Source organism: Chroicocephalus ridibundus, chromosome 1 (assembly GCF_963924245.1).
Source record: "Chroicocephalus ridibundus chromosome 1, bChrRid1.1, whole genome shotgun sequence".
Classification (NCBI taxonomy): domain Eukaryota; kingdom Metazoa; phylum Chordata; class Aves; order Charadriiformes; family Laridae; genus Chroicocephalus; species Chroicocephalus ridibundus.
In genome coordinates, this window is record NC_086284.1 from 1,360,575 (window position 1) to 1,381,767 (window position 21,193).

A 21,193-nucleotide genomic window follows, 5' to 3' on the forward strand; every position below is an offset into this window, starting at 1 on the left:
CGTGATGCATGAAGAAATTCATGGCAGCTATGAAGGCAGGACCCAGGAATTCTTGGTCCCTAAGAGCAGATTTATAAACTAAAACAAGAAGCTTATTTGACCATTAGCATCGATGGGTCACTTCTGGGACTGAACACGGCTCCTGGTGGGAGGAGGGAGGGCGGGATGCCCTGTTATACCGTTATTCTCTCTTCTACAGGAATTCTTGGTTTTCCTTTATTCCATTGTCTCAGCCTTTGCCTGCTTCATTATTTTTGGCTGATGACTAAACTATCACCTTCTATTTTTCTGTGTGTGTAGGATTTTTCTAATAAAGGAAGCATACTGGCACTAGCTCTCTGCTTGGGTCTCCGAAAGGCACCCAACACACTTTGCTGAGATTTGGGCTGTGCAATAATTCACAGCAACCGCACTCGGTTTGGGCTCCTTTTGGTCTATTAACTGTCCATAAACAGAGGGCAATTTCCAAACAGTCATTTTCCCTTGTTCCAAATAATTTTGCTATCACTTTTTATGCTGGTGTAATTCTGCTGGCATTGCTTACAGCTTATGAGAGGAAAACCAGATTTGGAATCTGGAAAAAATATTAATATGCTGCAAACTTTTATAGAATGGTTCATAATAACTCATTACTATTACATACACACAATTAAAGTAAAAGATACATTTTTTTCTAGTTTCTATTAACAGATGCACAAGTGCAAAACAGTACTTATAAAATTTCACTTCCCAGGATTCCCGGGACAAGCTATAACAGTTGTGCCAGTTGGATGGACGTTCAGATGAAAAATGTAGATGTTTTTAGTTTATCTGCAGTGTAAAACCATGAAGATCCTGAGTGGACTAAGAGATTGTGACAGAGAATGTAGGGGGGTTTTTTTGCGTGTATGGTTGGACTCGATGATCTCAAAGATCCTTTCCAACCATGAAGATTCTATGATTCTACGATTCAGATTCACATTTTTTCCTCTTTGTCTAAGTGCACATCAGTCCTTGATGCAATGCCCGCTCTGGCGTCTTAAAGGAAGAAAAGGTTGTTTGGTTTGCTCAGAGAATTCCCATAATTAAACCCAATAAAGCTTTCAGTGTGAGTTATTAACTCAGTGATAGAAACAGACGTTTCTTAAAAATAATTATATTTGATGTGATTCATAAAATTTTTAAGCACAGGATGTTATCTCACTACAGCAGTATTATATTGCAATATTGTCAATCCCAAGTGTTAAAAAATACTTCCATTCACAATACTTTAACACATTTGAGAATCGTTTACTTTCTCTTTCATAAGGTATGAAGTGCATTTTTATATTTTCAGGCTTTTCTCTCCCAGGAGTTAGAAACAGGCCATTAGAGGATGGAAACGGGAGTTATTTCAGCTCCCATGGATGGACAAGGAGCATTTCTGGTTCACCACTAATTCCATGCTATGAGTTACCGCCTCTCAGATCTGCTACCTCTTATACAGTGAGCACTCCCTAAACCATATTAGTCAATAAGACTAATTGTTTAAAGTGACGCAATTTATTGGAAAATGTGTGTGAACATGGAGGACTCTCAGCATTCTGCGGAGTCAGTTCTATGCTGCCAGAGCCTCTTTCCTGGCATAATAAGCCCTATGACCTATGATGGATAAAAACATACATTCAGCGCAGTCACACTCTGCCAGGGCTAGAACTCAACCCTGTCAAACTCTCCTTGCTTGCACTTATGTAGAATCAAATACTTTTCAGTGGATGAACAAAAGCCACTGCTGTGTTTCATTTTCCTTCCCCAAAGAGGTCTACTGTAGGTAAAAAAGGCTAAGTCAGACCTGCCAATGATGGCAGGTAAAAGAAAATTACAGATAAATCACCAAGCACATTTTTCTGAGTAATATGAAGCTGATTTAAAGCAACAGGTGGCCAAAGACAGGGGCTATGAATTATCTCTACTTAATGAAGAAAAGGTGGCAGATTTCAATTTAGAAAAGAATATTAATATTAAGGGACAGTTACATTTTTCAAATGTTTCAAATCTGACAAGAAACACCATTTACTTATTATTAAAACTGACCTTTATTGGAAGCCATCTGGCTAACTTAATTTGGGTCATAGTTTGAGGACAGTATAAAATTCCCAAACCTTAACATGAACAGGTAAAAGCGATGTGCCTGACGTCAGCCTCTCCATTAGCCTACAGAGATGTGACATATCTGGGGAATCTGGGCTCAGAGATATTGCGCTAAGAGAATAACCAGCTTGAGACAATTAATTTCAGCATCAGAAACAGAAGGCTTACTAAGTGCCCAAATTCACTTTTCTGCCTTTCTTACACCAGACAGAGACTCCTTCAGAAGGAGCGCTAAGGACTGTGTTACCTGCAAACACATATACATATACATTTAAGTTCAAAAAATGTCTACATTTAAAGAGAAGCCTTTAAAATTAAACATAGAGCTAGGTTTGGTTCTGCACTGGGACAAACAAGGAACAGAAACACGGTCTTTGTTGCAGCCAGGTCTTCTTTATTCCCTTTTCCCAGTTTCCATCCTCTTCTTACTTTCCTAAATTGATAGCTGCTTCTTTTCAAAAATCCTTAGTCATAATTATGCCATTCGTATAGGCTCTTTCATGCCTCATCCCCCTCTTCTTTACTCTCGATGCTAGTGTTGGACCTCTAATGCAGGTGTCTAGAATTGAGTTTGTGTTATTCCAGTCTCATTCCTCGAGTCTCATTTTCTATGACGAATTTTCTGTGGAGCTGAGATTTTCTTAGTGTTTTATTTTGGTCACAATGACTTCTTCATTATAGTAAAAAAACTGAATGGAAAGCAGGGATAATGTCATCCCTGCTGCAATTTGGGGGAAACCAGCAGGGTTGCACTGAGAATTAATTTACACCAGGATGTCCAGCTTGTCTAAACTATGACTACAGGGGTTATAGCAAACGGAAAAGTATCTGAAGGTAGTCAAGCAGTGTAAAGAAAGAGGACGCAAAAGAATATTTTGTGCTTTTCAAAGCACAACACAATATTCTTCACATCTTAATTCCTTTCCGAATAAAGAAAACCCTCTTTTCTTTAAGATGACTAGATATTTTAAATTTATTTCTTCTTATAAAATCTTTCTCAGTGGGGCAACAACAATAGCAAAAGCACAGGGAGGAGTCATACAAAAAAGACGTTTTATCCTTTTGAAAGAGAAGATAAAACTGAGGGGCACTATGGTGGCAAAAGTATACGTAGCAGACGCAAGTTCCAACAAATCTGTACCTTTGTCAGCCGTGGTGGTACAGAGGTAGGTAACCTTAGAATTTCAGTTCCCAATAATGCTGTTTTCTTGTGGGTCAACAGTACGAATCCCTGAAAAGCCTGGTTGCTTTTAAAACCTCTGTAAACTTGTAAGTCAGCCTCTTTCATAGATTGATTTTTTGGTCTCTGTTTGAGGAAATGACCGTGTTAACCACAAAAACAATTCCCGAAAGATCTCACGCTTGAAAAGACCAAGGGGGAGAGAGAGAAGGAAAGTTTCACTTTGCATTTGCCTTTTTCACCCAACTTTGCAGGAGTTCAGGGACGGACATATGGTGCAGTATGCACTGTCAGTAAAATGACAGCTACTCTTTCACCCTTGGGCAGCAAATGGAAATGTGGCTGGTTTATAAGCCAAATTCTAAAAATAACAAATGTTCCTTTAACATGGCAGAACAGTGTGACTCATGCATCATTCTGACATAAACATGACATCCGTTGCAGTCAAATCATTATGTCCAAATGCTGAAGTCAGATGCAGTTTGACCATTTTCAAAATTACTTATCAATCTTTCAAAAATATTTAAGCGCCAGGAGGAAAAATAGCAGCAATCTGGAGATCATTTGCCAAATATTAGATGCTGGTTTTATTAGGGACTGAAATCTGAGCTATGAATTCAATCACTGAAGTTATAAACATGTTAAAAACAACCCACAATCAGCCCTGTCATGCTGATGATTATATAAACTTAAACGCTTGGGCAACTTAATAGCTTATTTAACGGTTAATGTACTGAAGTGCATGGGGTACCTATTACTGCCATAAATTGACTACAGGACACCGAGTAAGCAAGTAGCAGCCTCTTTGCCTTACTTTTCCATCTATAAAGTGGAGATGGTGATAATACTTTCTATGTGGTCAACGTGTTCCCTTCTAAGCAGGAACTTTCACCATTAGCTTGCCAAAACTTATGTATCTAAAATGAATGCGAGTAGTTACAGCTAATTATCCAAGATAGCCTTGTAGTGAATGGGAAGGGATAGGCACTCTCAGGGACAGCTCTCAGAGAAAATGAGATGAATCACCTTCTGGAAGGATCTCCAGCTGGCTATCAAATGAGTCCAGGCAAATGGTTTAGACCTGTATTTTTCAGCTAAACTGAAAAGTTCGGTCAGCTCTGGCAGCCTGGGGGGATGAGGGCTGAAGCAGATGGCCCCAAGGAGAATCATTCCCTGCAGTGGACCGGTCTCCAGCAAACCCTGCTGCCGCATCCAGAACAAGCAGGACACTAAACGGAATGTGCCGGTGGTCCCAGCGGTGATAATTTGGTCCTGCAGAGCTGTTTTACACCCCAGCATGCACTGGAGTGACCAGCACTGAGAAGGGTGGAAGGGAAGACCGAGGAAAGAAAGTTGGACTTTTGTTGGTTTGTGACACCAGGAACAACACAGAAATATACGCTACACATTCAGTCGAATTCTCTCCGTATTGTAATTACTGCTTCCACTTTTTGCCATCCCACTGAACAAAAGTGTAGACGCAGGAAGCAGAGCATATTTTATTACCGTACCAACAAGACTGTTATTACTGCTGCTAGGAGTTGTTTTTAGCAGCCTGACATAATTAAGCAATTAATACACAGATGTAACCAGCCTTTCATGTATCCTATTCCACTTCCTATAACATAGCCTGGGCTGTGTCATCATGTCAAATTTTTGCTTCACAAAGATGTTTTTTCAGAAAACCTTCTATTTTGATAATGGGATTTATTTCTTTATTTATTTTTATATTACTAGGCAAATGCAAAAGCCCATGAAATTAGACTAACTTCAAAGCAATTTAAGGCAAAGTAGACCTGTGAAAGCAGTTGTTTTACTTTGGGCTAGAGTTTGATGCAGCAGTGAAAGGAAGGCTCCAATACCTTCTTACAGAGCCACAGACACCAGCCGCTACCATAAAACAAGGGCCCAAGCATCCTGGGCTGGATGCTCCCGTCGGTTCAACAATAATGTATCGATGTCTTCTACTGACTTCTAAATAAGACACGTAAAACCGAGGTAAGAAGAAATTAATGCATCATGAAATGCTGGGGTTTCTGAGCGCAGGTGGAGGCTGAGGCAAGAGGCGAGTCCTGTGTTCCTCACTGATGACAATGCAGAATTGTGTGTCCTCAGATGTGTCTTTTATCCATGTAGCCTCAAAAAGTGCATGTGAGGAAGTTCAGCCTGAGAGAGAAGGACTGAAATGTACTGACTCCCTGTGAGGGGGACATTCAGCAGAACTTTCTATATTACAGCACTGTCCAGACTCCTCTTATGTGAGCCACTGGGCAAAATAAATAGGAAGGAGTTCCGCAGAGAAATTTCCAAGATTTTCCAAAATTCTTCCAAAGTTCTTCCAAATTCAATTTCAAAATATGTGAGATAAAAAAAAAAATAAAATATGGAAGCAGGGGGGAAAAAAAAAGTCTCAGGTTCCAAAGCAGGTCAAGAAAAATTTTAGGAAAATAAAATTAAGCAGTCTCCTTGTTTTCACCCCCTGCATACTGACCCTCATCAATTTTTTCCTTCATTTTGGTGCTGAAGTGGCAACCATGTTTTATTTTTCAGAGTGTAAATCACTTACCATGGGATCCTTCGATGAAGTCCTCAGAGTCATACAACAAAAAGTTTTATCTGGTATCTGGCTTTAATTACCATACATGTTAACATACTACATCGACAGTGGCTTTTTGAGCAGCACAGCTTTTTTTGGCTCATGGTAAGTAAAGAGCTGAAACCCTTCCGGCATATAATAAATTAACCAACTGCACAAATAAACAGCTAAAAGCCAGACATGAGGAGCAGCTCCATAACATATGTGAGTCCCGTTTCCAGTCTGAGGAGCTAGGTTCTTTCAGGAAAATTTTTCACAATAGAGGTGACAAAAAAAGAAGAGTCCAAAACAGAACATATCAAATAAATTCAAGCCTGAAAAGAAAAGGTGCCTGGACTCTTTCACACTACTGCTTCCTCTAAAAATTTCCTTTTCCTGGTGATGTCTTTTTATGCTGTCTTTGATAAACACAATTAACGTAGTATGTCGTTGTATCCATACAAGCTGTTTTGCCAGGCACACAGCTACTATCAAGATGTCTAATTCAGCAAGGTAAGCTTTAACAACAATTTCATCAATTCCTGGAGTTTTCTGTCTGATGAAAATCATGCAGCATCCTTCTTATGTCTGGGACTCCAGAGCTGGACACAGTACTGCAGGGGGGTTCTCATGAAAGTGGAGTAGAACTGGCCACGCTTCTTTTGATGTGATTGGTTTTCTGGGCTGCAAGTTCATATTGCTGTGTCGTATTGAGATTCTCGTCCACCAGCACCCCCAAGTCCTTCTCCTCAGGGCTGCTCTCAAGCCATTCTCTGCCCAGCCTGTATTTGTGCTTGGGATTGCCATGACCCAGGTGGAGGACCTTGCACTTGGACTTGTTGAACTTTATGAGCTTTGCACAGACCCACATCTCAAGCCTGTCAAGGTCCCTCTGGATGGTATCGTGTCCCTGAGGTGTGTCAACCGCTCCACACAGCTTGGTATCATCAGCAAACTTGCTAAGGGTGCACTCAATCCCACTGTCCATGTTGCCAGCAAAGATGTTAAATAACACTAGTCTCAGTAGCGACCCATGAGGAAGCCCACTCGTCACTGGTTTCCACTTGGACATTGAGCTGTTGACCACAACACTTTGAGAGTGGCCATCCAGCCAATTCCTTATCTACTGAGTGGTCCATCTGCCAAATCCATGTGTCTTCAATTTAGAGACAAGGATATCTTGTGGGAAAGTGTCAAATGCTTTGCACAAGTCCGGGTAGATGACATCAGTTGCTCTTCCCTTATCCACCAACGCTGTAACTCCATTGTAGAAGGCCATCAAATTTTCCAGGCATGATTTGCCCTTAGTTGTTGGCAGTCATCAGTCACTTCCTTATTTTCCATGTACATTAGCGGAGTTTCCAGGAGGACCTGCTCCATGAACTTTCCGGGCACAGAGGTGAGAGTGACCGGCCTGTAGTTCCCCAGGTTTTCCTTTTTCCCTTTTTAAAAATGGGGGTTATGTTTCCCCTTTTACAGTCAGCAGGAATGTCACCGGACTGCCACAATTTCTCAGATATGACGGATAGTGGCTTGGCAACTTCATCTGGCCGTTCCCTCAGAACCTGTGGATGAATCTCATCAGGTCCCATGGACTTGTGCACCTTCAGGTTCCTTAGATGGTCTTGAACATTATCTTCTCCTACAGTGGGCAATATTAGACACATTATGGAGACTATGGTTGTCCACAATGTCCAAAAAATGGACTAATGAAATTTTCAGGTCTGAAATAAAGAAGAAAGTAGTGATTGGTGGAGGTTTGTGATGTAAGAGGACTGGGACCCGTAGAACACATCTATGATACTACTTGAGCATTGATGCTGTCAAAAAAGATGGGGAAAATATACAACAATGTGGGCAGTGAAACTTGAAAACTGCAGCCACTTTATAGATTTGCACTTCTTCTTTCCATGGTCTGAAATGTCTCCAAGGTCAGTATTGCTTCACTGGCATTATTTGTGTTGGGATTTTGTTCACCTTGTCTAAAATATTAATAACTAGCAAGTGATCCTGAGAATGCTTGAGGCCGAGGTGTTAATTGAGATGGTGAAATGGGATCTCATCATCTAATAACAATACACAGGGAAGTTTCCTGTCTCCACACAGGTTCCCCTAACAAAGGGAAAAAATTGCCCTCTGTTCTTATACAAGCAGTTACTGGTTTATATTTTCTGACACACAAATCCACTGGGAATTTGGTGCTAGTCAAAAGTGTTAGTTTCATGCTCCATTCTTGAAAAATGCCATGTCCTTTCCAATCTTTTATATTTCATCAAAAACCAACATTTTTCAGTTTCCTCTGTCTAATTTATAAAAAGACTTCCTTAAAATAAAATTACTTGCATTGATTTGCTTGTAGACCCACTGTTAACAAGATTTGCTTCATTACAAATGATTAGCAGAAGTCCAATCGTTGCTCTGTAAGCAATAAAATTTAATTTATCACTTCAATAAGACTACTTTGCAGGATGCCAAACAGTGGGAAATTTTTAAATCAGGAGAAAAAGAATGCATTTTCTTCATATAGCTAATGACTGAAACTTTTGATGTCTTTTCTGTAGAAAAGAAAAATATAAAAATCCACTTTAATTGGAGTGCCATTATAAAGGGTAACTATCCTTGATGTCTTTTGTCTTTGATGATTATTGGTCTTTTAAGACTGCAGATACTGGATAAAAGTGTTTGCCTTTTATTTATGGACCAAACTACAAGGACATATTTCATTCTTCTGTGAAAACAGATCATCCAAATAATCTGAATATCAAAAGAAATATTAGCATCTAAAATTCATCTCCTGTGCACTCATGTCTAGTCTAGGAGCGTCTCTTTTCTCATTTTTCCTGACATGGGTTTCTTGGGGATGCATAAGGTTTATGATTTTTCAGCAACTTAATTTAAAAAAAGAAAAAAGTAAAGCAAGAAGTTTTCCTGAACAGGTACCACAAACTATCGTCAGAGATTCAGAAATTCCAAGCTTCAGCTTGCTACTGAGAAAGAACTATGACTGCTGCATGAATCGCAAGAGATCACGGTAAACAAGGCTTTGGTACACCAGCTGTGCTAATCAGAATATTATTTTAATTTCGTGGAAAGCTTTCAGAAACAATATACTATCATTCATCTAGGATTTGTTTGAAGTGGAGAGTTTTATTGCTTTGTGTGTGCAAAGCCACTTTTATTTCACGTGGCACCAACTTCACAGCGTGCAATAAAGTGTTTATCCTAGTGTAGCTTATTCCTATTTATTGGTATTCTTATGCAGGACTTTTATTTCAATAAATAAATTACACCTCCAACCAAAATAACATTATCAATAAACCTAAGTGTCCAATAGAAGTTAGGTTCTAATGAAGACAGGAGAAGTTCTAACCGAGAAAGTAAAAGTGAGTGATTCCATATATTACCAAAGGATTGTATGAATAACTGGGGTGTTAGAAGTAGCATTACTTCTCTACGTATGAAGAGGCTTGAGCTAGCAACGTTTGCATTGATGGCTGCCTCCAGCTGACCAGCTGAGCTATCGTAAACTTGTGTTAATCATTTGAGTGAAGGAGAAACAATCACCCAAATACTGTCCTGACCTCATTAGGAGTACCCCATACGTGGTTGACCACAAAACCTGATAGGTCTTAAGCCCTATTGCTGCTTGAGTTTTGGTAGTCTAACCTCGACCTCATCCCATTAAAGCTAAATGAATGCATAAGCAGCTCACGGAATCAGAGCTATAGCTAGTGATAACATACGGATAAGTTAAATGACATAAAGTCATCAGAAACCAAAAAAAACCCAACTATTTTCCCTGAAAAAATTAGTCTCCCATTAGGATAGGATTAGGCCCAGCCTAACAGTAGGTGGGGGCACACCAGAAAAGATGATTCAAATGCAGATTTAATCCCAGTGCTCAGTTTATTCTTCCATGAGCAATCAAAGCTCAATGACCACCCACACCCACGCCAGCATCTGAACTTGGTCTGGATTACCCCAAACCACCATTTGAACATGTCAGATCTATACCTAGTCAATACATAAGTGCTGTTAGACAACATTTGTCAAAAAAACAAACTGAAGTAATTTCATAAAAGTGAATTTATGAATAAAATTGGCTGATTTTTTTCAGGTTTATTCACTAAAAAAAATGTTGAGAGCAAATTTGCAGAAGGGAAGGGAAGGGAAGGGAAGGGAAGGGAAGGGAAGGGAAGGGAAGGGAAGGGAAGGGAAGGGAAGGGAAGGGAAGGGAAGGGAAGGGAAGGGAAGGGAAGGGAAGGGAAGGGAAGGGAAGGGAAGGGAAGGGAAGGGAAGGGAAGGGAAGGGAAGGGAAGGGAAGGGAAGGGAAGGGAAGGGAAGGGAAGGGAAGGGAAGGGAAGGGAAGGGAAGGGAAGGGGCCCATCTCTTCCAATCTTTCTCTCCTCTTTATTTCATTCCATGTCCTCTGCTCTGCTCAGAAGGTCTCTTTCTGAAGACATATTGAAAATAAATTTCATATTGAAAATAAATATATGAAGTGAAATTTGGAACAAGCCAAGCAGCAGCAGCTTAGTTTTGTTAGAAACTAGGCTTTAAGACATGCTTTTGGAAATCCTTCATAGCCCCAGGCTGGGAAAAAGGAGCAGGAAGACATAATTGGGGTGAAGGGAACCCCCATTTGGTTTGCAAACTTCTAGCTAAGTTGCAGAGACAAAAACCTGAAAAAAACCCCAAAAACCTTTACTCTTACTGACTGCCCTTTCACTGGTCACCACAGTGCATTGCTACTTGGGATACTGAAAAATTTAATCTCACTTGAAAACCTTTGTCCTGAGAGCAAGATTTTCAAATAAGAATAAATATGCACAAGAAATCCAGCCTTCTGCATAGCTCGCGGAATGGGTAGTGATGGTCCTTTGATGTTCAGTCTCTTGGAAAGCAACTTAGATCACATTTGCCCTTCCTTCTGCCTGTAGCATTGGCTTCTAAGAGAGTTGGCCTGCTTAAATTTTAGCTTTGAATTAAGAAGTTCAGTAAAAGAGCATTAAAATTGGTTCCCAATCTGACTTTGAAAGTTAGTGTTCAACTTCAAAAGGAAATCTAGCTGCCCATGAACGCTGCTGACCCAAACAGCTAGGCAGATGCCGAAAGAAAAGACACTTTATTTTCGTCTTGTGGATATGGAGAGAGGAAATGAGGAATCAAATAAGAAAAGTGAATATGAGAAGGGAAATTTGAGAGGAAATAAGACCAAAAAAATAAGTGAGGAAAGAGCACTGCTCTGATGAACACAAAACTAGTTGCAAAACAATCATAACCAAAAAGAAGCTAAAAAAATGCCCTTCGGTGTCACCTTTGAAGCACAGTGTGTCAAACTGGCACCTCTATACCAGTAACAGGATTCATTTTTGTGGTAGGCTACAGGGAAGCGATAGTCAATCAAAAGTTTTATTACCATTTTCTCCTGCTCCTCAGACATCTCTTGCCCTCTCTCCTCTTTTTATCAACACATTACAAGATACTTGTGCAGAAGAGTGGCAATTTATTGGCTCCAACTAGGTTGGTTGACATCACTTCTAACCTGAAGAGCTCTGAATCACCTACTCCTCAACCGGAAAAACGCCTCCTCTCTGTGCAACTCAATTGCTGTCCAAGTGTCCCATAAAGTGGACACGTGCTTCCAACCCACGAGATGGACACCTCACATTTTGTAAGAGCTTTTCCTTTTCAGAGGTCACCCCTCACCCGCTGACGGCAGGAAGCACTGCAGAACCATTTGCTGGAGCTGTAAGACTCAAGCAGGAACATATTTGTCTGTTCCGTCCTCCTGGGTTATTCCTGATGGATGTGACTAAGCAGATGGATGACTGGAAGAGTGTGAATACGTTTTATAGCTGTATATTTAATGGGTGTCTATGTCAGTCTGAAGAAATCAATGCAGTAAATATTTAATCTGAAAATTCTATTAACAATACACCAGCTAAAGATTATTCCTGACTGTTGGAGCACTTCTTGAATACCTGAACACTTAAGTGTCTCAGGATACTTTAGAGACACACAGAATCGCCAACTAGTGCAGACCCAGTGGTTTTGGTTTTTTTTCCAAATTACCCGTGTGTAGTCTCATCCTTTCACACCAAAATGCAGTAAGAACAAAACTGACAATGGTGGAAGACTTGATGGGTACAACGGGTACCCAGTGTGGCATGGCATGAGCCATCTCAAGCCTGAAAGAAACACATCAGTTGGAGATGCATACAACGAATATAGCAATATCTCTTCCTGACCCAAACAGATACACAAGTGTAGCATCTACTTTGTCAGTAACTTGTGTGGGTTGGTGTTACCTTAGAGAGCTGTGTTCCTGCTCTCCTGTACAGTACAGGCATATCCTGAGCTGTGTAGCAGTTTTTTTTAAATGCATCCCATTTTAAGGACTGTTTAGGAATACTCGGAAAAACACTATAACGAATTTTCAGATAGAAGCAGGTATTGACCCTCCTTTGGCTCTATTGTAAATGTTCAAGCCTGGCTTTGCAGAAGTATTCCTGAAGCCCAAGCTAAATGACACTAAGAAAATAAACAACATTGCCTCTCTGACAGTGAAAATGGAAGAGAGAAGAATCATTCACAGGGGAATAGTGAGGAAGTGAGGAAGCTGTAGAAGGTAGGAGAAATAGTGACAAATTATGTGCCCGTGTTCTTCCACCACAGACCATGGCCAACATTAGCAACAGCAGAGGCATCCTTATGCAGGCTGCAGGGACAGTGATCATTCTGAGTCCTGTGAGCCAATGGTCAAATCCGTTTCTGCCATAATGTGCCTAGGAAAAAGAGATACGTCATGAGGGTCAGGTTTCTGGAGCATCCAAAGGGACTATCAAAAATTATAAATCCCTGAGTTGCACAAAAGAGTAATCATTTACAGCTTAAAGCAGTAGCATGGTATGTGTTACCTGGGCTTTTCTGAGCCAAGCGGCAAGTCGGAATGAAATATCCTTGAGAAGAGAAAACCAAGGCCTTTGATGGAGATCAGACCCTTCCTGTGCTTGTTTTCCTGAACAGAGGATGACTGAAGCAGCTGGAGATGTGGTATCTCCCAGACGGCAGCTCCAGACCTCTGTCAGCCATCACCTGAGTTTGAAAACCTATTTTCTCACAACCTCCCAGGCACTAGAGGTGTCCAGGTTGGGAGAAGGGCTTCTTCTGTGATTCAGAGCTTTGATCTGTTCTCCATTTCAGTTACATTTTCCTGAAAAGTGTAACCCCTCCCCTGGCTGCCCACTCTCCAGAACATCCAATACACTGAGCACCCACCTACCTGCCTTTGCTCTGTAGGAAACACACATGCGAAGGCCAGGTCGGACGGGGCTGAGCAGCCTGATCTAGTTGAAGATGTCCCTGCTCGTTGCAGGGGGGTTGGACTGGATGACCTCTGAAGGCCCCTTCCAACCCAAACTACTCCATGATTCCATGGTAAGTGGGGCCAAGGTTTAGCTCAGCTTCAGCAACGTTTAGTATATGCCCTGCAACGAGGCCTAACTCTGTACCATCCAATCCAACAGCCCTTTAATTCAGGACTTCAATTTCTCAACTACACTTTTTTTTGATACATGCTTCTTTTACACCAAAAGGTTTGGGACAAAAGCTTTTGCCTGTTTTATTTCTGCTGGAAAATAGGAATAGAAAATCACCTACCCATGCACACAATATATCATCATCCTTTTTTGACGTGATAATAAATTTCATTAAAAAATAATATTTTTATTTTTAATACTTGATGTGTCCCAGAAAAACAAAATTTTATTTGATTTGCAGCTACATAAGGGATGGATTTCACCCATTTTATGGTATTTCTTGTCACCATGCAAGGTAAAACATTCCAATAGAAACATTTTGTAACTTAAGCTATGTAATAATTAAATGTAAAATCTGCAAATAATTAAATCTAGGAATTTCTGACTTAATTGTGGCAAAGGTAGATATGGCAAAATGGCAGTCAGGTTTTTTGCTTAGCAAAATAGAGTATTAAAACACGATCAAGTTTTGCAATACAAAATGAATGAAATGTAATTAGCTTATTTGAACCTTTCAAATCTCTCTTTTCATACTTCATCCCAGTACTTTTCCATTTGTTATTTTTACAGAACCATATTAATGGAGCTCCAATTATTTTTAATCATCGTCATCTGAATAATTTACCTAAAATCTTTCAGTCTGGTTTTCCTGTTCAGACTATTTATAAAGGGTATGCAAACACTCTGTGAATTTAAGAAATACGGCATGTGCTAAGAGCTAAGCACAAATGTCTTCCAAGTGTGTGTGCAAACACAAAAAGGACCGATGTTTGAGGAAAGCCATCCTTCAAGGAATTCATTCACAGGGACCTTCTACCTCCCTGAAAATGGAACAAATTTAAATAAATAGAACTTTCTGACTTTTTGCCCATTTTCTGTCTTGCAGACATTACCCTGAGGACTGAATAACTGGTCTCTGTTTCCTGCTGCACAAAGGCAGAGGACCGGCTTGGATGAGGGTCTCATGAGACGTGGAGATGGCACATCATCCGTGTGTCCTGCCCACCAGGTCAGCAGCTGGTGTGGAAATCCCTCAGCACTGCAAGCCTCCTATGGTATTTCCCATGGGAAGATAGTGATAGAATCAGAAATGGGGCTGCAAAATCTTCATCTTGCCAGAAGATGTGTTTTGCAACGTGGCTCCATATTTTCTTGATCTTTTTCTTGCAGCACTCCGAGGAGCAGCATTATCATCAAAAAATGCATGTTGTTTTTTAAGTGAAAAATGAAACACACGAAGCCATTGGCTGCCAGCCAAGAAGGGAAAACCGGGATAGCAAAGTAAAAGGAGTTTGTGGGCTTCACCTCTCCTAGAAAGAGTAGTTGGATCTCAAATATGGTTCTGTCTGAAATGTCACCTGGACACGTACTCAGTGGAATTCCAGCTGGAGTATGCAGACAGAGCTGGTGGGAAGGCACAGGCGGCTCTGGGCATAGCAACATCCCAGGACTGCAGAGAGCTGGGAAATCCTCACAGAAAATCACTGGCTCGCTCACACTACCAAATGCCAGAGATGAAAAATGCCATTTGCTGCAACCCAGAGCCCAATACCTTCAACTCTAACTTGGCGCAAGCGCTGCCTGAACAAGAGAGAGGTGCAAAGTTTGCGACTAGCAATAGTTTCAGGGAAATAAACATATAAAACCCGCTGGAAATGACAAATAATGGCCACAGCGGCCCATAAGGGCATTTTTTATTACGTACCAAGTCAGGCACTTTTTGTCAAAGCTGGCACAAAGAGGAAGGGGTTGTGTGAGGCAGGAAAAGGCATGACAGCATCAAACACACTTGTATTCTCTATTACAGGGGAGTGAAGCTCATTTCTTTAAATAAGATTACCAAGCCAGATCATTCTTGACACAAGACAAATACCTTTATCTTAACATCCAGCAAACTTCTTGAACCAAGGGAGCACATGGCAGGAAAACAGAAGAAATGCACAAGGAAAAATGCCTGCTAATTATCCCCCTTGTGAGTTGAAAACCACATTAGATTCAAAAAAAAAAAAAAAAAAAAGATAACGACCTGTCAAGGTTGCCCTGATCGAGACACAGTGAAACATAAAGTCTCTTTATTATAAACAAGCCTGGAGCCTACTCAAACTGTTACCGCATTTGGAAATGTCAACCTGCCTTGTCTTCGCCATCGATTTACAAGCAGTTATTATTGACAACCCTGGTGAAGATCGCTCTTCTCTTTTTTCCTAGCACAGCATCTCCCACTGCCTTGATTACGATCTTCAGGGCAAGTACTAGCACAGATAGGAAACTGTAATGCTAAAATAATCACAGATTTCAAACTGAAGTTTTGAAAAAGCCACAGCAATTTGGTCTCAGAGAAGTTGTTAAATGAGGATAAAACCATAACTCTCCAAGGCAGATATTCTGAAATTTGTCTGTCCACAAATATGACAAATGCCATGAGAATAGGCTTAAAAAATTTAATTTGAAGTCCACTGTTTTCAGAGTCTCCAAGGAATGGAAAAGTAACTTACACTTGAGAAAGCTTCGTTATAACTCCGCTGTTGCTACATGAAAATAGCTGTACATTTTTCATCATGCTGAATTTACATTTTGCAACAACCTGCCAGGATTAATACTGATTCAGGGATAAATGCATTGTGCATGGGGTAGCATTTTGTCAAAAAACCAGACTTAGCATCTCTTTGGCAGAGACGGCCGTCATTTTTCAGTGCTCACCCTTCATTACAAGAGTCCTGCTGTTGTTCTAACACACATTTTATTTAAAAATGACCCATTGGAGTTTCACATGTACAACTGCATTGCATCTCATTAGAGTCAAGCCACTGCATGCCAGCCCCTGGAAGGGGAACGGGCAGAAAATGGGAACTGACAGAGCAGACGTTTCTGTACATCCCTCTTGTTGCCCCCCTTCTCACGAGAGTTCAAGGCACTGTGCTTATTAAACATCTGCCTTACAGTAAGCAGTATGTTTTATTAATGTTACAAATGCTTCACATTATTCATAAATAAAGAATAGATTCATTTTTTATGAATTCCCCATGATGAGGATTTTTCTGTCTTGTTCAGGCTCCCGCTCAGACTTCAAAATGTCTTTTCTCTCCTTTGACAAGGTCTGTTTGACAAAGGCAGAAAGTTGTCCTTCAAGCTAATAAGTCACACAACCGTAAGCACAGGGAAAGAGCATGTGTTCTCCGTTACATATTCCTAATCAGCAAGACACTTCAAATAAGTTACTTTATGCAACACAAAAATGACCTTGGATTATTAGTTTGACTCATATTTTATGTTGTCAGCCTGCAGAATTTCGATTAGAATTGAGGGTTCAGGAAATCACTACATTCGATCCATCGACTTCTTACAACCCTGAAAGTTATTGTAATTTAAGCAGTATAAGAACAGGAAGAGGACTTTTGCGGTATCACTTTAGGAAACTAGGTCCAGGTTATTTATAATAAGTAAGGGGATACTTGTAATTTATTTTCCTCTCAAAGTATTCGCATCTGACTGAAGTCTTTCTCATTCTGAAAAGATTTATACAGCTGTCACAGCAAAAATTGGCTACAGAATTAACAGGCCAAATATTCTGTCCTTTTTCTATCCAGGGGGCTGAATGTGCTACTCCCAATCTTTCCTGTTTTGGAGCCAAATCTGCACCTGATTAAAGGTGCCATTTTGTAGAGGTTGGGAAGGTGATGGAAGGAGCTTTTTTCCTGGACAGGATTGTTTTCAGGTTGGCAATAAAGACTCCCAGTAAACTCCTCCCGCCCCAACTGGAAGCTGGCGTGAGCTTTGCACATCGGTTCTCTTACGTCTTCCTGTACGTACCACAGGAATTCAAGAATTATCATCAGAGCAGTTGTGCTGGTAGTCCAATATACTCTGCTTGTCAGAGGCTGTGGCCAGCTGTGGCAATAAATCCTGTAGCCAACCAGGAGTGGAGAACAGACACCAGGGACCCCGAGCTCCGAAAAGTTAAAGGTGTGCCTCTCGTAGCATCCACGTGCTTATTCCCACGCTGACTTTGCCCTGCCAGGCATAAGCCTGCCATTCTCATAACTTCCTTTAATGCTAATTTCCCCCTTTTTGTTAATGTCCATTACTATTAATCCCAAATAACTTTGTAATCCTGAAAAAAGATGAGGTTTTTTTACACCACCTTACTCTCCGCTGGTCTTTATCTTCAGCAATATCGTATGATAATGAGTTCCACAAAGGAGTTACAAGTTCTGTGAGAAAGTCTGCTTTTCAGTTTTTCATCAGCTTGTTTAATAGCACGATGCTAGATCTGGCTTCAGCTATCTATACCAAAGGCACATCTCTGACTCTGCAAAATATAAGGTTTGGTTTCCTCTCCTTGCATCGTTAGACATAGAATCATTTTTTCTTCAGACAGGAATAAACGTGAAACTTCCTGCAACAGGAAATTGAGTTAAAAAAATCCTCCTCTGCAGCTTCTAAGAATTTCCAGTTCCAGCCCAAAGGTGCTCCTTTTCTGGGAATATGAAACAATTATCAAAATAATAACAACAGAGGCACAGCAAAAGACGATTCTCTGTGGCCTGCGACTGAAAGTCATTCCCCGTTCTGCGCTCAGCTCTGGCCAGATTTATCACTTTGGTTTATTAGCAAAAACAGGCAAATGAAGAGGAAAATGTTTCTTCTTTGTTAAAGGTACATACTACCGCTAAATTCAGGCAAGTATTTCTACGCTATTTGTCTTCAAGATGTTGTCTAAAAACATCTTTTTTGATCTTTTCTTTGTGTGTGTGTACTGTTGTGCGCTGTTGTGACACAGAAAAAGCATTTTGCCAGAGCATGATTTCATTGATCTTGGACTTTCAAGGTATTGTTTGATTTCTCAAGAAAAATGAACTTTGCTTTTATCCTATCACAACTTTCTTACAGCCATTACAAAAATATTGGGAATTAATTTGCTTTTCCATTGCCTCAGGAACTAGATAAATATCTTTAAAGTTTCAATTCTGCCTACACCCAAAAAGTGTGTAAGGCTGGGCAGATATGTTCAGGCAAGATATTACAGTCCACTGACCATTATCCTGAAAGGCTTTAAGAAATGGTGGGAAAATAGAAAGCAGTCATTTTGACATTAATTGGCATCAATTGGAGAACATTTAGATCAAAAGGAAATACTTGAAAAGCAATCCCAAGAACAGTCAGCATGGTTTCTTCTTCTGCAAAACAAAGCCAATCTAATTTGTCCCAATTATTCAAAGCTATCCTAGAGTTGGGCAAATCTTCTGGATTTGTGAACTTCTGAGACCACTTTCTAGATTCGTAAAAACCGATTAAGCCCCATGAATGGATTTGTTAAAATGCAAATAAAGCTGAAATAATTTTACTTGCAGACTAAGGCCAAATGACAACATGAGTATGGAGGCTGTGATCTTCAGCAGCTGAACACTTGGTGATTTTGTTATGTTTCATACGCAGGGTATGTGCTTGAGGCACCACAGTCCATTCAGCAATCCTTACATTCCCTCTACAGCGGCAGGTGAAGAGCCCTTGGTTTTCCAGCCAGTCCAAACTACTCTGCCGCTTCCACAAATTTTGTGAAGATGCCAACTTATTAACACAGCATTTCTTTACATTAATGATGTTACCGCTTACTGAGCTAATACCAGAGCCCCTACATGGAGCCCCATGAATAGTAACTCTGAGTCCCCCTTGGAGCCAAAGCTTGATACAGGTTTCTCTTGGTCTTCCTCACTCAAAGTTTGATGATGTCAGTCTTTTCCCAACAGATCGGCTTTGTATTAGTGAACTTATCAAAGCTGTGCTGGGTCTGAAAGTCTCTCTCAGGCCACATCTCAACAATCATATGTCTTCCTCAGCCATTCCCCCACTTATGAGGCTGGCTTGTCCTATAGTCACCATGGTCCCTGTCTGTTTTCAAATAGTCCAACCTCTTTGGCAGCATAGCTCTTCTTCTCTGACAAGCAAGGAAGACAACTTGTAGCCAGATCTTTATCTGCAGTAGAGAAAGATCAAGGTGGGGAATGCCCTTCCCTACTTGCAATGACAAGGAGATTGTGACAGAGAGTACAGGTTGAATTTCTCTGTTCTGTTTCTTCTGTTAGGAAGACGTTGCCTCTGTCACGTATCATTAACAGCTTCACCAATACTGCTCAGGTCAAGGGGTAGTTTCACTAAGCATTAGAGGTGCAATCTCAGCCAAGTTAACCAAGTGCCTTGAAAAACTCTCATTCAACTACAGCTCTGAAAAATGTTTCAAATTCAGGACACACGGTTCATAGAATCATAGAATCATTTAAGTTGGAAAAAAACCTTAAGATCACCAAGTCCAACTGTTAGCCTAACACTGCCAAGTCCACCACTAAACCACATCACTCAGCACCATGTCTACATGTCTTTGAAAAACCTCCTGGGACAGTCACCCAACCACTTCCCTGGGCAGCCTGTTCCAGTGATTGACAACCCTTTCAGTGAAGAAATTTTTCATAATATCCAATCTGAACCTCCCGTGTTTCAATTTCGATTACCTGATGTGAAAACACAGAGGAAATGGAACAAAACTATTCCCAGAGATGCACAGGAAAACTCTGTGAGACAACAGATGCAAGTGGGAACATGGGAAATTAGGGTGGCGGGCTTTTGTTTGTTTGTTTTACCATGCAGGTGGTCAAATATTAGAACAGTTTGCCCACAGAGGTTGTTGAATTTCCAGTCTTCTAGATGGTTAAAGCTTGAACAGGAAAGGCCCTGAGCAATGTCATCTAGCTGGCCCTGCTTTAAGCAGGACCTCTGTGCAGAAGGCGCCCCTTCTGAACTAGAATGCTGAATGAATCAGTGATTTTACATGTCTTGATGAACTGTGAACTGAGACCGTGTAGAGAAATGGATCTGGTAACATTTTTTCCATGCATAGGTCACAATAAAAGATTATGCATGTATCTCATACAAATTTGCAGTGATATTTTGTCCTTTAACTTCCTTTTCTCTTTCACTGTTCCTGAAGACCAAAAGAAGGACTATTAATGATAATAATTTTATAGCCCTAACACATCTTCTAAACCACATCTCCTAAACCACGTCTCCTTTCAAAATGTGTTGTTGTTCATATATTTCATTTCTAAATTTGCTTATCACCCTTTTATCTCATGTTCTGAAAATAATTCAGAATCAGAAATGCCTGGTGGTGCTATCATTATCATCATTTATAATCAACTTCCTTTCCCCCCCACTACTCAAATAATACAGCAGGAAAAATGAGAGCAGTTCAGGATTACTGCAAGCATTATTATAATGAAAAATTCACCTAGAGCTAAATCCATTAAGGAGTCAAATGCCCGTGCCCTCACTAAGAGTCTCTGTGTGTAACAAAGTCCCAAACTGATTTTCTCAGACTCCAGTCACTCATCTGCTAGGTCATGCTGCAGCACCCATGGACTAGGAATACAGTCTCCTACAGACCTGCTCTGGGCCAGGACTGCCAAGGTCTGAGGGTGCTGAAGATCCAACCCTACCGGAGCCATGAACAAGGCAGTGAACCCTCCCCACCACATCAGATACTACAGACTGTCTCAGGGAGTACCGACCAACCAAACCCACGCCAGACGAAGAAGGAGAGTTCAGCTTTTCCAAAACAATCTGTGATTAGGACAGACACCTCAGAAGCTACAGGTCTACCTGGTTTCTCCCCTGAGGCAATTAGTCAAATCACCAGGGAAAGCTCTCTTTTGCCATGATATCAAAGCTGTTCTGCTTTATATAGTGTAATTAAATATTGCTGAGCCACATGGCAAGTAAGAAACTGAATACGTC